The 16,964-nt window shown below is 38.2% G+C and overlaps 1 non-coding gene across 1 annotated transcript; it reads left to right on the top strand.

Annotated features, from left to right (window-relative positions):
• Positions 1-14,134: 14,134 nt before the first annotated feature.
• LOC112767669 (small nucleolar RNA R71) lies at positions 14,135-14,242 on the top strand. Its single transcript, XR_003185111.1, has one exon. It is a non-coding gene; the product is annotated as a small nucleolar RNA R71 (small nucleolar RNA).
• Positions 14,243-16,964: the final 2,722 nt, after the last annotated feature.

The raw sequence follows: 16,964 nt of genomic DNA on the forward strand, positions 1-16,964 counted from the left end.
TCTCAAAATTTCGTATTCAAACAAGCGTGTATAACATTCATAACAAGTACGAAAGAGGAAGTTAAACTCTTTTTAGAAAAGAAACTCCGAAGTAAAAATTTGCTTACAATTTGGTAAAGGAAATAAGTGGTGCATTACAAACGAACCAATTTCCACTAAACAAGGGAGCTTTCCAAAACCTCATTTAAAATGGCGCTTGCCAACTTTGAATTAACTTCGTCAAAATTGAACAATGGTTTCAATCTCAATCAAGCAACAGAAAATAAATTCCGTTTAATATTTCTTCAAAGAGAATTCAAAATTCTTTTTTTTAAAAGGTTCAAAATAAGACTCCAAAAGTGTTCTTGAAATCACCATCTCAGAAGAACATTCAAGAAGTTTAAGATGCACTAAAAAGGAGTCAAGCCTTGCAAGAAAGGATCTTAATTTAAAGTAGTTCAAACAAGTTCCACTAGACATGAAACATTAAACAAGTTTTAAATTGATCCAAAAGAATACAAAAGTCATAGAAAAGACAACTCAATCATTTGTAATTTCTCAAGGATAAATTTTTGACTAAAAACTCTTGTAAAGACAATGAGAGAGTAAACGATGCACGAAATTGAAACAAATCAAGCTGACTCACATAAGAGTGAGATTCACACAAGAGGAAAAACCAAGATCAATGGCAATATCCACAAAATGTAAAAGATTAGTCAAAAATAAAGTAAAGTATGACATCCATAGGGATGAAAGGTTAAATAGAGAATTTAGCCTGTTCATAGGAAGAAAGCTATGAGTCCAACACTTTCAAAAGAACAACCATGGCACAAACCATATAGCATGCTAAATCAAACTCAATACAAAATAAGTTAGGTAAAGCTTATCAAACGAAACTCAATCGAGACAAAAGTGGTAAATCCTTTCTTTTCAAAATTTTGAAAAATATTCAAATACATAATCAAATGAAGATGTGCATTAGAGCTATAGTAGAATTACTAGAAAGTCAAATTGTATTTTTAGTAAATGCAGTTTCGCAAACCAGTAAAAGTACAGGCAAGGTATTAGAAAGAAACAGTTGTTAAACTGTATAAATAAATTTCAAAGTCTCATACATAGAAAAGTATATATCTAATCAACAGCAATTTATAAAATCTCAAAATTGGTTGTGATCACTATCCAGTAAGAGAAAAACTGAATCAACAATTTCTCAAAGAATGGAATCAGAACCCGGAGTTAAAAGTCACAGTACATTAAGACAAGTTCAAGGCTATATCAAAGAATACTTAAATCAAGAAGAACTCAAACAGAGGAAGATAGATGCAACAAGGATCTTAAACCAGCATATGCACTTAAGGTCAAACAAGAATGCATATGGATAGAGGAATAGAGTTGAAAAATCAAACTACTTCTCAAAAGGACTAGCAAACAAGAACTTCAAGTTAGGATATAAAAGAACGGGTCGACTCGAACAAAATTCAAGACACACAACTGAATAGCCTCGAGAAATAGTTTCCAACTTTTCCAAAACCCGCGATTCGCTTTACTCAAAACTCGTATATCATCTATGATAACCCATTAGTACTTTCATTTACATATTTCACTAGTATTAAGCCGGCCAAACTTAATACCAAGAATTATGCAATGCAAGACTAACAGCGTTAATCAATAGACCGTCATGTGCATAAAGCTCTAATTTCTCGTCATTCGACAAGGCCTAATACATGACAAACACTCAGAGTATGAAACTGAAGCATAGTAAGTCCATTCCTCAGGCTCTACAGGAAGAACTGCTCTGATACCATAATGTAACACCCTAACTACCAAAGCTCACGCTTCCGGCTGCGCAACTCTGATAGCTCGGGCATTACGACGACACTTATACTATTTAATACTAAAATATGAGCCTGTTTAAAACTTTAAACCGCAACACCGCTCCCAAAGATACTTTCGTTCGATAACGTACAACGTACATCCATAAATACCATTCAACTTACAACAACTCATAAAGAGTACATCCATATATATATATATATATATATATATATATATATATATATATATATATATATATATATATATATACATACATATATATAAATAATATTACAAACATTAACCAATACAATTCCTATCCCTCTTACAGAATATATATCAAGGTAAAGGCGAGGGTACAATAAACCATAACTAAAACAATACAGAGTATCACAACAACAATTAAATAAGCTCTTCGTAACTTCTGCGCCCATATCCTGAAAGGGGAAAAATGTAGGGGGGTGAGAACATCATCCTCGAAAGGGTTCTCAGTAGAGGGTTTTTGGGAATTACTGTAATAGGATACATGAAGATAACCGCACCAGTGATTCATAACCGTCTTATGCCTCTTTTCAAAAATAGCGGTTTACAATGAAAGTAAAGTCGGAAATCTTTTCGGAAAGAAGAACCGTTCAATTCTCAAAACTCAAAAGCCTTTCAAAAATGGTTTATCTATGCGGAACCAAAATAGCCTTTCATAATTTTATTCCAAACCAGAAACACAAAACCGAAATCAACCGTCAGTTCATCTCTTTCCAACCACGGCCCTAGGCCCAAACAATCCAACCAACAACCAATCACCACAATCCAACAGAGTCCCAGATGCAAACACAGATAGGAAGTTCAAGCACAAACAAACAGTTATTACAAGTAGAACAGTTAGCAATTAATCACATAGGCAAACCAAGTATAATATGCACACCCAACCAATGTCACACAAATGCATATGATGCATGCCTGTCCCTAGTGGCTGATGATATCATCCGTCGGTTATAGAGCCAACCCGACAAGTCCTGGTAGCTAACCATTGGACTGTCCCTCTGTCGCGCATCCCCAACTCGAGTTATACTCATCATAAACTTGATCATAATCATGATCCATATCCATCACCCTCACTGGTGAATATTTACGGGGGCGAGCTCATCCGGGGCTTTCACAGTGCCCGGCCACACTTACGACATAGGGTCAACAGAGTATCAAGTCCCAACCTGGAGCACGTGGTGGCTAGCCACTGCTACTACCCAGGGAAACTCGTATCTCAGATAGTGGAAGTGCAACATTCACATTTATCAATGATTCAGCATAAACATGCAATCAATCTCATCCATGGATCAACATCCATCTCAGCCATCCGGCTCACGGTTCATTCTAGAACCAGCCAATATTCATATCATACACAGCCATTCCGGCTCACGGTTCAATCCAGAACCAATCAATATGTATAAACATACACAGCCATTCCGGCTCTCAATAAAACAGCACTTCCACATTCAAAATCATCAAATTCATGAAATCGGCATTTAAGCCATAAATCATTTTCTCAACTCATTTCACTTTGAAATCAAGTTTCAACTCTTTTCAGCCTTGGCTTTAAAGATCTCATTTCTCAAATCATCTCAGGCTCATAAGCCACTTTTACTCAAGGTAAATTCTCCTTTCAAAACAATGCCACTCTCGGCATCCTCTTTCCAAAACTTCCATAATCATGGCAAGTTAAAAGCCTCTTTGAGATATTCAAATTCACCCATCCAACAATGGGATTTTATAACAAAAGTTCCTCGGCAGAGTCCCAAGTCTTTAGGGGAGAATAACATAACTTATTTCGCCAAATTCATTTAAAATCATTAAAACATTGGCTTTCCGACTTGAGTAATAAAATAGGATTTAAGCCAAACCGAGTCATGTAATCATTTACTTCTTTCAAAGCCGTTTCCTTTACTTAGGCAAAACTAACTTCAACCCCCATGATAAACTCTAGAACGTTTCAACTGTTCAAAATTGTTTTAGTCTTGCAAGAATTCAGAATTCAAAGAGTACTTAAAACCTTTCTCAAAACATTTCAAAATGAAACTTGTCAATAGACATTCAGGTTCTTTCAAAGTCATTGAAACTTCTTTAATTGAAACCCCCAAGTCAAATTCAAAGGCATAAACCCTTTTTACATCCAAACAGCTTTAAAACACAAGTTTCATCTAAATAACCTTCTCCTGAAAGAGATACAATGCCTTTCTTAAAAAGCAAGACTAAATCACAATTTCCTCTTTATTAATTCATTTCAAAAGCATGAATCATCCTTTTCTTGATAATTCAAATAAAATAGTAGAAGTCTTTAACCCATCATTTCTCCATACAACATTCAATAAAGACTCGGATTTTATAGAAATTTCGGCAGCACCTCCCCTAAAACTTGGACTTTTGCCACCCGGTTCGGGTCCCAACTAAACCGTTTCTCATTCCTTTTCAACAGCTCAAAACCAGAAATCAATTCAAAAGCAAGCTAAAACCAACAGTCGCCTCAGTGGCATATCTCAAGGAAACCATTTCAAAATCAACTCAATGTCAACCGATTTAACTCATTTCCAAAGTTTAGAAGAATCGGTTCAGCAATAAATCATTTATCAAAGACCAAATTAATTAAAGCAACCCAGGCTGAATTTCAAGAGTATTCTATCTTTCACATCATCAAAATAATTGACTCAATCCAAACCAATCCTCAACGGATTAAACTCATATTTCAAATCTTTAAAGAATCAGCTTGAAAAGCATTCTGTTTCACAAAACCATACAACAATCTGTTCATCAAAACCAAATAATAATCCATTCAAACATATAATTACATTCATCTAGGATAATCAATCATCACATAAGGCTTATACAATCACCAAATACATTACCTCACATCAGTATCCATATGTAATAATTCCGACATATAAAATATAGTTTTTGGAAAGCGCCCCTACCTCGGCAAGCAAAACTTAACCCAAGCGTGTCAACTGAACTCTTTTTGCTCTGCCCGAAATCACCGGCAATCAGAACCCGACTCGGCTTGCTCTCTCGAAAGCAGAAACAGCTACAAGCGGCATAAGCAAACCGGATTCTAACTCCTAAAACCATTAACATCGCAAATACTTTATTACACAGAACAGAGCACTAACGCAGGGCTTTTCGAAAATCGAAATACTCACTGAAATAACAAAACGAAGCAGCCGCAACTCCAAATCGACTCGGTAGCAGCTCCATTAAATTCCGAGCGATGGCGGCAGCTCGAATCTCTGATAATAGCAGCTGTACAACCACGCAGTATCAACAATCTTCCCAGAATTTCAAAAGAACAGAAATCTCAACTAAACCCCTTACTGGCATACTTTTCCAGCAACGATAATGGCGTTTCCCGGCGGCAGAAGCGGCCAGAAGCTTTGGCGGTACCTTCTGACAGCAATGGCAACAAGGAGTACAGCGGCGGCGCGTAGATCGGCGAAGACCCTCAGCAGTGGCGCTGGCAGACCAGGGACGCGATGAACACTGCGACAGCCATGATAGTAGCAGTGTCGCAGCAGCGGACTGCACTTCACAGCGACCTGTGGACGAGCTGGCGACTACGCAGGTGACGCGATGGTGGCGGTGAGCTCCCTTCAATGGCAGCACTGAGGGCGAAAACAGCCCACGGCGACGGACCCTTGGTGGCGGCGACAGTCCATCAGCACGGCGGCAGATTGACGGCATGACACAGAGGCTCCTGGGTCGCGTTCTTCTCTGCGATCTGTCTCTCTCTCTCTCGTCGGGTTCTCCTCAGGCGATGGTGGTAGCTTTCTCGCGGCACTCTTCTACCTTGAGCGGCGCCGATGGTTTCCTTCTTTCTCGGCGACAAGGATGTCGGCCACAAGCCCGCGACCCCCTCACCGGCAAGCCATCCCTCATCGTCAGCGTTGGTGGCACCAGCAGCATGGATTCGTCGGCAGGGCGCAGTGGCGCGGCGCCGAGGCGTGGTGGCAACGCCCTTCCTCCCTCCGGATCTCCCTTCCCTGCTTCCCCCTTTCTTTCTCTGCGTCTGTTCTTCTATTCATGGAAAAGAAAACTGTGTTTGACTTGTGCCGCTGAGCAAGGAAGAGAGGGGGTAGGGTGTGACGGCTGAGAGTGAGGAAGAAGGGTAAGAGTGTTGTGTTGTGTAAATTAGGGTTAAGGGCATTTTAGTAATTTCACATAAAATTGGGAATAATATAGTAATTGAAACCCAATGTAAATCCAACACTAATTATATATAGAAAATGCCATTTGTTCATCATTTTCACAAATTATTTTCAATAAAATGCCCAAATCTAAAAATTAGAAATAATATAATTAATTTCTCTATTTTCCAAAATAGCAGTACTAATATTTAAAATATTAGTTACTTAGTCCAAAACATATAAAATCCTTATTGTTTCACAACTGCTAAATTTATAATTTAAATATAGAAAATAACCCAACAATTATAAAATTGGATAAAGATCATAACTCGTCTCAATTTCAATAAATCAAAACTTGCCTTAATTATCTTTAATAAAACAATTTCTGAAATTAAGGCTATAAATAACTATATGATTTGAGACTTGATCATAAAAAGGCTCTTCAAAGGTTCTGGGTCTTACATTGGGGGTGTAGGGTGAGTTGTGATTGGTTGGCTTGGAGGTGGGTTAAAATAATATTAAAATATCTCAGGTGTTTAACTACTAAAACTAGATGTATTGGAACACTCGTAAAAATATCTCTAAAAATTATTTTCTGAGCTACTAGCATAAATGACACTAGTAACATATTTATTATGAGAATAGAATATGTATGATGAGGCCTTAGCATTGCTAAAGTCATCAGAGAGTGCTGGTGCTAAGTTGCACCAGTAAATCGTAAACCCGGTTAAACCGATTTTCTGTTTTTAACTAAAACAGACCAGGTAACCTTATAATATCATTCAAGCATTTTCTAATACTAATATAATGATAATATTATACTATTATCTATCTCCTCTCATGAATCGAGTCCGGTTCGTCAAACAGAGACTATTTACGAAAATCAGAATCAAAACTGCCAACCGATACGGTTCAAAAACTAGGTTCTTCGTGACCGCGTTATCGAGCTTGCCTCGGAAAAGGTTCTAGCTTAAGGATGACATAATGACAATGAGGATTGAGATACTTGTTGATATAGAAGAGGTGTTCCCTTTACTGATCTTTTGGCGAAATCCGTGCCTTCGGAAAAGATCTCGCATACTCGAAAATCAGGGTTGTTACACATCCAATTAAGCACTAGTCCAACCTTTACTCCTTAAAGCTTTAACCATAATGAGCCTTGATTTGCAACGCCAACCACGAAACATCTTTCTTTTACGCTTCATCCCACAAAGCATCCTAAGTTGACCATCCATTTCAAGCAAGCCATATTCAAGTGGGATAATAAAGATAATAGAAATGAGTTTCATCCACTCAAATGAAGGTGTAGATGGCAACCTAGGCAAAGGTGATTCCAAGGGTCTTGCTAAAACATATTCAATTCCCATCCTCCTTTTTCTAAGGATCTCCACCTCCTCACAAGATCTCTTAATATCAATCATTTGTTCAACACTTTTATCTAACTCTTTTCCCTTACTCAAATCATAAATGGGAAGGTGAGAGACATTTACTTCCACATTGCTTTCCATTTCATCGAGAGAAGGTTCTTCATGCTCAAAGGATTCTTCACCACTAAGGCTTGATGCTTGATCTTCATCACCAAGGGGACTCAATTCTTGCTCTATTCCATCCAATTCTTCATAAGAGATATACCTTGGAGGTTGTGCACATTCCTCCTTAGCATCAATTTCAATAATTTTGGAGTGGTTTTCTTCAATCTTAGACTCCCAAGGTGGTTTCGCATCTCCTAAGTCTTCAACCACTTCTTCCTCTTCTTTAATAATCTCTACTTCCTCCTCTTGTTGTATTTCTTGCTTTAACTCCTCTTCTTCTCCTTGGAGCTTCAAGTTCACTCCCTCACTAAGCTTCTTCGTTGCTTCTCCACATTCCACAATGGAAGTGCCTTGATCGCATAGGCTTAGGCGGGATGAGACTATGTTGCCAATGGCTTCTACCATGATGGCCATTTTTGCTCTTAACTCCTCAAAATTCTTTTCATCCTCCTCGTGTTGCCTTAAGATATGAGATTTAAGATCCCTTAATTCTAGCATAGAGGCATTATCGGGGGGTGATGGTGGAAGAGAGGGTTCATTGTTTGAGGGAAAGGTATTATAGTCGGAAGGTGGTTGTAGCAAAAAGTAGAATTCATCTTGTGGTTGAAAATTTGCATGCGTTGGAGGTGGTTCTACTTGGTAATAGTATGGAGGGGGTGGCTCTTGAAAATGTTGATGTTGGAGTGGTAGTGGCTCTATGTGTGGTTCATATGGCTCATATGATTGTTGGTATGGTGGGTATGGATTAGGGTCATATGAAGATGGTTGGTGAAAGGTGGCATGTGAGTATGGTTGATGGTTATGTTGGGGATATGGCTCATAGGCATATGGTGGTGGTTCTTGAAAGTCACAAGAGAATTCACCATAGCCATTGGATTGATATGCATCATAGAATGGCTCCTCTTCATAGTGCATTGGTGGAGGTTGTTGCTATGAGGATTGATCATATGCATATGGCTCCTCCCACCTTTGATTGTCCCATCCTTGATACACATCCTCATTGAAGTTCCCATTTCCTACAACATAGTTGTAATCACTGGTGCACGAAATTGTGATCTCCAGGCTCAAACAAATCCTGGTAATGGCTCCAAAGCTTGGTGCTCTGATCTTAATTCATAATTGTCACAACTTCGATACAACTAACCAGCAAGTGCACTGGGTCGTCCAAGTAATACCTTACGTGAGTAAGGGTCGAATCCCACGGAGATTGTTGGTATGAAGCAAGCTATGGTCACCTTGTAAATCTCAGTCAGGCGGATATAAAGTGATAATGGTGTTTTCGAATTTAATATAATAAGATAGGGATAGAGATACTTATGTAAATCATTGGTAGGAATTTCAGATAAGCGAATGGAGATGCTTTTCGTTCCTCTGAACCTCTGCTTTCCTGCTATCTTCATCCAATCAGTCTTACTCCTTTCCATGGCTGGCTTTATGTGATACATCACCACTGTCAATGGCTACTTTCGGTCATCTCTCGGGAAAATGATCCAATGCCCTGTCACGGCACGGCTAATCGTCTGGAGGCATCACCCTTGTCAATGGCTTCATCTTATCCTCTCAGTGAATAATATGCTCACGCACCCTGTCACGGCACGGCTATTCATCTGTCGGTTCTCGATCATGCTGGAATAGGATTTACTATCCTTTTGCGTCTGTCACTAACGCCCTGCAATCGCGAGTTAGGAGCTCGTCACAGTCATTCAATCATTGAATCCTACTCGGAATACCACAGACAAGGTTTAGACTTTCCGGATTCTCTTGAATGCCGCCATCATTCTAGCTTACGCCACGAAGATTCTGGTTAGGAGATCTAAGAGATATTCGTTCTAGCTTAATTCATGTAGAACAGAAGTGTTTGTCAGGCACGCGTTCATAAGGGAGAAGGATGATGAGCGTCACACATAATCATCACCTTCATCACGTTCTTGGGTGCGAATGGATATCTTAGAAGCGAAATAAGAAGAATTGAATAGAAAACAGTAGTACTTTGCATTAATCTTTGAGGAACAGCAGAGCTTCACACCTTAATCTATGGAGTGTAGAAACTCTACCGTATGAAAATACATAAGTGAAGGTCCAGGCATGGCCGAGATGGCCAACCCCCTAAAACGTGATCAAAGGATCAAAAGGTAATCCAAAGATGCCTAATACAATAGTAAGAGGTCCTATTTATAATAAACTAGCTACTAGGGTTTACATGAGTAAGTATTTGATGTATAAATCCACTTCCGGGGCCCACTTGGTGTGTGTTTGGGCTGAGCTTAAGTGTTGCACGTGCAAAGGCCAATTGTGGAGTTGAACGCCAGTTTTTGTGCCAGTTTGGGCGTTCAACTCTGGTTTTGGATCCTTTTCTGGCGCTGGACGCCAGATTTGGGTAGAAGGCTGGCGTTGAACGCCAGTTTACGTCGTCAATTCTTGGCCAAAGTATGGACTATTATATATTGCTGGAAAGCCCTGGATGTATACTTTCCAACGCAATTGGAAGCGCGCCATTTCGAGTTCTGTAGCTCCAGAAAATCCACTTTGAGTGCAGGGAGGTCAGAATCCAACAACATCAGCAGTCCTTTTTCAACCTCTGAATCTGATTTCTGCTCAAGTCCCTCAATTTCAGCCAGAAAATACCTGAAATCACAGAAAAACACACAAACTCATAGTAAAGTCCAGAAATGTGAATTTAACATAAAAACTAAGGAAAACATCCCTAAAAGTAACTAGATCCTACTAAAAACATACTAAAAACAATGCCAAAAAGCGTATAAATTATCCGCTCATCACAACACCAAACTTAAATTGTTGCTTGTCCCCAAGCAACTGAAAATCAAATAGGATAAAAAGAAGAGAATATACTATAAATTCCAAACTATCAATGAAACATAGCTGCAATCATATGAGCGGGACTTATAGCTTTTTGCCTCTTGAATAGTTTTGGCATCTCACTTTATCCATTGAGGTTCAGAATGATTGGCATCTATAGGAACTTCAGATTTCGAATAGTGTTATTGACTCTCCTAGTTCAGTATGATGATTCTTGAACACAGCTTCTTTATGAGTCTTGGCCGTGGCCCTAAGCACTTTGTTTTCCAGTATTACCACCGGATTCATAAATGCCACAGACACATAATTGGGTGAACCTTTTCAGATTGTGACTCAGCTTTGCTAAAGTCCCCAATTAGAGGTGTCCAGGGTTCTTAAGCACACTCTTTTTTTTGCTTTGGACCTTGACTTTAACCGCTCAGTCTCAAGTTTTCACTTGACACCTACACGCCACAAGCACATGGTTAGGGACAACTTGGTTTAGCCGCTTAGACCAGGATTTTATTCCTTTAGGCCCTCCTATCCACTGATGCTCAAAGCCTTGGGATCCTTTTTATTTGCCCTTGCCTTTTGGTTTTAAGGGTTATTGGCTTTTTCTGCTTGCTTTTTCTTTTTTCTTCCTATTTTTTTTTTCGCCTAATTTTTTTTCCTTTTTTTTTTCTGCAAGCTTTGTTCTTTGCTGCTTTTTCTTGCTTCAAGAATCATTTTTATGATTTTTCAGATTATCGAATAACATGTCTCCTAGTCATCATTCTTTCAAGAGCCAACATATTTAACATTCTTAAACAACAACTTCAAAAGACATATGCACTGTTCAAGCATACATTCAGAAAACAAGAAGCATTGTCACCACATCAATATAATTAAGCTAAGTTCAAGGATAAATTCGAAACTCATGTACTTCTTGTTCTTTTGAATTAAAACATTTTTCATTTAAGAGAGGTGATGGATTCATAGGACATTCACATCTTTAAGACAAAGTTACTAACTACTAATGATCATGTAGTGAAGACACAAGCATAGATAGGCACATAACATAGAAAACAAAAAACAGAAGAAAGAAGAACAAGGAATGAATCCACCTTAGTGATGATGGCGTTTCAATGATGTTCTTGAGCTCTTCTATGTCTTTTCCTTGCCTTTTGTTGCTCCTCCTTCATTGCTTTTAGATCTTCTCTGATTTCATGAAGGACGATGGAGTGCTCTTGATGTTCCACCCTTAGTTGCTTCCAATAATTGTGTGGAAGAAAATGTATCCCCTGAGGTATCTCAGGGATCTCTTGATTTGCAGTCAAATGTTCTACCACTGAGCTATAGACCCTTGATGGAAGCTTTTGTCTTCCCTTTCCTCTTTCTAGAGGTTTCTCTGGCCTTAGGTGCCATCAATGGTTATGGAAAAAAAACAAAAAAGCTATGCTTTTACCACACCAAACTTAGAATGTTGCTCGCCCTCGAGCAAAAGAAGAAAGAATAGAAGAAGAAGAGGATATGGAGGAGATGGATGGCTGTGTGTATTCGGCCATATGGGTGGGATTGGGTGGGGAAGAGATGTTGAATTTTTGAAGGTAAGTAGGTGTATGGGTGTGAGTGGTAAATGGAAGACAGAAGGGATGAGTGTTTATTGGGAATAGAGGATGATTGAGAAGAAAGAAGAGAGTGAGTGAAGGTAGGTGGGGATCCTGTGGGGTCCACAGATCTTGAGGTGTCAAGGCATTTACATCCCTGCACCAATTTAGGCATGCAAAATGCCCTTGCACACAACTCTGGGCGTTCAGCGCCAGGTTGGTGCCCATTTTGTGCGTTCAACGCCCATTTGCTGCCATTTCTGGCGTTGAACGCCAGAACCATGCTTGTTCTGGGCATTCAGCGCCAGGATGCTCCCATTCTGGGCGTTCAGCGCCAGAACTATGCTCTGTTCTGGCGTTTGAACGCCAGACAGATGCTCCTCCAGGGTGTGATTTTTCTTCTGCTGTTTTTGATTCCTGTTTTTGATTTTTTTGTGTATTTTGTGACTCCACATGATCATGAACCTAAGAAAACATGAAAAACAATAAAAATAAAAATTAGATAAACATTGGGTTGCCTCCCAACAAGCGCTTCTTTAATGTCAATAGCTTGACAGTGGGCTCTCATGGAGCCTCACAGATGTGCAGAGCTTTGTTGAGACTCTCCAACACCAAACTTAGAGTTTGGATATGGGAGTTCAACACCAAACTTAGAGTTTGGTTGTGGCCTCCCAACACCAAACTTAGAGTTTGACTGTGGGGGCTCTGGTTGACTCTGCTTTGAGAGAAGCTTTTCAAGCTTCCTCTCCATGGTTGCAGAGGGAGATCCTTGAGTTTTGAATACAAGGGAGTTCTCATTCCATTGAAGGACTATTTCACCTCTGTCAACATCAATCACAGCTCTTGCTGTGGCCAGGAAAGGTCTTCCTAGGATGATGGATTCATCCTCTTCCTTTCCAGTATCCAGGACTATGAAATCAGTAGGTATGTAAAGGCCCTCAACCTTTACTAATACATTTTCTACTTGTCCATAAGCCTGTCTTCTTGAGCTGTCTGCCATCTCTAGTGAGATTTTAGCAGCTTGCACCCCATAGATTCCCAGTTTCTCTATTACAGAGAGGGGCATGAGGTTTATTCCTGAACCAAGGTCACACAGAGCCTTAAAGATCATGGTGCCTATGGTACAGGGTATTATGAACTTTCCAGGATCCTGTCTCTTCTGAGGCAATGTCAGTTGATCCAGATCACTTAGTTCATTGATGAACAAGGGAGGTTCAACTTCCCAAGCATCAATGCCAAACAATTTGGCATTCAGCTTCATGATTGCACCAAGAAACTTGGCAGTTTGCTCTTCAGTGACATCCTCATTCTCTTCAGAAGAGGAATACTCATCAGAGCTCATGAAGGGCATAAGGAGGTTCAATGGAATCTCTATGGTCTCTAGATGAGCCTCAGAGTCCTTTGGTTCCTCAGAGGGAAGCTCCTTATTGGTCACTGGACGTCCCAGGAGGTCTTCCTCCTTGGGATTCACGTCCTCTCCTCTCCTCACAGGTTCGGCCATGGCGCTTATGTCAATGGCCTTGCACTCTCCTTTTGGGTTCTCTTCTGTATTGCTTGGGAGAGTACTAGGAGGGATTTCAGTGATCCTTTTACTCAGCTGGCCTACTTGTGCTTCCAGATTTCTAATGGAAGACCTTGTTTCATTCATGAAACTTACAGTGGCCTTAGATAGATCAGAGACTAGATTTGCTAAATTAGAAGCATTTTGTTCAGAGTTCTCTGTCTGTTGCTGAGTTGATGATGGAAAAGGCTTGCTATTGCTAAACCTGTTTCTTCCACCATTATTAAAGCCTTGTTGGGGCTTTTGATCCTTCCATGAGAAATTTGGATGATTTCTCCATGTTGAGTTATAGGTGTTTCCATAAGGTTCACCTAAGTAATTCACCTCTGCTATTGCAAGGTTCTCAGGATCATAGGCTTCTTCTTCAGAAGATGCCTCTTGAGTACTGTTGGATGCAGCTTGCATTCCATGCAGACTTTGAGAAATCATATTGACTTGCTGAGTCAATATTTTATTCTGAGCCAATATGGCATTCAGAGTATCAACCTCAAGAACTCCCTTCTTCATAGGCGTCCCATTACTCACAGGATTCCTTTCAGAAGTGTACATGAACTGGTTATTAGCAACCATGTCAATGAGCTCTTGAGCTTCTGCAGGCGTTTTCTTTAGGTGAATGGATCCACCTGCAGAAGTGTCCAGTGACATCTTTGATAGCTCAGATAAACCATCATAGAATATATCCAGGATGGTCCATTCTGAAAGCATGTCAGAAGGACACTTTTTGGTCAACTGTTTGTATCTTTCCCAAGCTTCATAGAGGGATTCACCTTCTTTCTGTCTGAAGGTTTGAACATCAGCTCTAAGCTTGCTCAGCTTTTGAGGAGGAAAGTACTTGGCTAAGAAAGCCGTGACCAGCTTATCCCAAGAGTTCAGGCTGTCTTTAGGTTGAGAATCCAACCATAATCTAGCTCTGTCTCTTACAGCAAAAGGGAAAAGCATGAGCCTGTAGACTTCAGGATCTATTCCATTAGTCTTAACAGTATCACATATCTGCAAGAATTCAGTTAAGAACTGAAAGGGATCTTCAGATGGAAGTCCATGAAACTTGCAGTTTTGCTGCATCAGAGAAACTAATTGAGGTTTCAGCTCAAAGTTGTTTGCTCCAATGGCAGGAATGGAGATGCTTCTTCCATGTAAATTGGAATTAGGTGCAGTGAAGTCACCAAGCATCTTCCTTATATTATTATTATTTTCGGCTGCCATCTCCTTTTCCTGTTCGAAAATTTCTGAAAGGTTATCTTTGGATTGTTGTATTTTAGCTTCTCTTAATTTTTTTTCTTCAGAGTCCTTTCAGGTTCTGGATCTGCTTTCACAAGAATGTTCTTATCCTTGCTCCTGCTCATATGACAAGGAAGAATGGACAGAAAAATGATAATAATAATAGAGATCCTTTATACCACAGTATAGGGATCCCTTTGTGAGTGGAAGAGAAGGGGGAGACAAAGAATGTGATGTAAAGGAAGAAATGCAACTGTACGAATGGAAGAGATGTGTGATGAGATGTTAGGATATGAATGAATAAATAGAATAGGATGGGGGAGGGATAATTTTCGAAAATTATTTTGAAAAAGAGTTAGTGATTTTTGAAAATGGTTTTTGAAAATTATTAGTTAAAATTTTTTTTTTTCGAAATTTTTTTTGAAATCAAAAATAAAAAATAAAAATAATTAGTTAATTAAAAAGAAATTTTTGAAAAAGGGAGAAGATATTTTCGAAAATTGAGAGAGAAAGAGTTAGTTAGGTGGTTTTGAAAAAGTTAAGAAACAAACAAAAAGTTAGTTAGTTAGTTGAAACAAATTTTGAAAAAGATAAGAAGTTAGGAAGTTAGAAAAGATATTTTGAAAAGATATTTTTGAAAAAGATAAGATAAGAAGATATTTTTGAAAAGATATGATAAAATTAGTTTTGAAAAAGATTTGATTTTTAAAATCACAATTAATGACTTGATTCATAAGAAATCACAAGATATGATTCTAGAACTTAAAGTTTGAATCTTTCTTAACAAGCAAGTAACAAACTTCAAATTTTTGAATCAAAACTTTAATTGATTATGTTATTTTCGAAAATTATGATATAAAATAAGAAAAAGGTTTTTGAAAATTATTTTTTTTTGAATTTTCGAAAATAATCATGAATTTTGAAAAAGATTTTGAATTTTGAAAAAGATTTTGAAAAAGATAAGATTTTCAAATTGAAAATTTGATTTGACTCATAAGAAACAACTTAATTTTAAAAATTTTTGAAAAAGTCAATCCAAATTTTCGAATTTGATGAGAGAAAAAAAAAAGGAAAGATATTTTTTGATTTTTAAAATTTTTATGAAAAACATGAAAATTATGCAATGCATGAAATTTTTAGATCAAAACATGTGATGCATGCAAGAATGCTATGAATGTCAAGATGAACACCAAGAACACTATGAATGTCAAGATGAACATCATGGACACAATTTTGAAAAATTTTTAATGCAAATAAAATATGCAAGACACCAAACTTAGAATTCTTTAATGCTTACGCACTAAGAATTCAAGAATGCATATGATAAACATGAAAAGACACAAAACAAAAAAATCATCAAGATCAAACAAGAAGACTTACCAAGAACAACTTGAAGATCATGAAGAACACTATGAATGCATGAAATTTTCGAAAAAATGCAAGATGCATATGCAAGTGACACCAAACTTATGATATGACTCAAGACTCAAACAAGAAACACAAAAATATTTTTGATTTTTATGATTTTCTAATTTTTTTGGATTTTTATTTATTTATTATTTTTTTTTCGAAAATTATTTAGAAAAGAGAAATTAAGGATTCCAAAATTTTCAATATGAATTCCAGGAATCTTATGCTCTAAAGCTCCAATCAAAGGGTCAGGCATGGCTTAATAGCCAGCCAAGCTTTAGTATGTAACTCAGACATGACACGTCTGACATTCCTTACATTCAACAGCCAATTGGCTAAGAAAGATAAAGAAGCTCTTCTCTTGGGTATAAGGATTGAGACATGGCTTTACAGCCAGCCAGGCTTCAACATGCTTCATGAAACGCTAGAATTCATTCTTAAAAATTCTGAAGCCATAGAATAATTTATTTTTGAAAACAATTTTTTTTTTTTGAAAACAGATGAGAAAATTTTAGAAATATTTTTGAAAAATTTTTGAAAAGAAAACAAAAAGAAAGTTACCTAATCTGAGCAACAAGATGAACCGTCAGTTGTCCATACTCGAACAATCCCCGGCAACGGCGCCAAAAACTTGGTGCACGAAATTGTGATCTCCAGGCTCAAACAAATCCTGGTAATGGCTCCAAAGCTTGGTGCTCTGATCTTAATTCATAATTGTCACAACTTCGATACAACTAACCAGCAAGTGCACTGGGTCGTCCAAGTAATACCTTACGTGAGTAAGGGTCGAATCCCACGGAGATTGTTGGTATGAAGCAAGCTATGGTCACCTTGTAAATCTCAATCAGGCGGATATAAAGTGATAATGGTGTTTTCGAATTTAATATAATAAGATAGGGAT

This window comes from Arachis hypogaea, chromosome 17 (assembly GCF_003086295.3).
Source record: "Arachis hypogaea cultivar Tifrunner chromosome 17, arahy.Tifrunner.gnm2.J5K5, whole genome shotgun sequence".
NCBI lineage: Eukaryota > Viridiplantae > Streptophyta > Magnoliopsida > Fabales > Fabaceae > Arachis > Arachis hypogaea.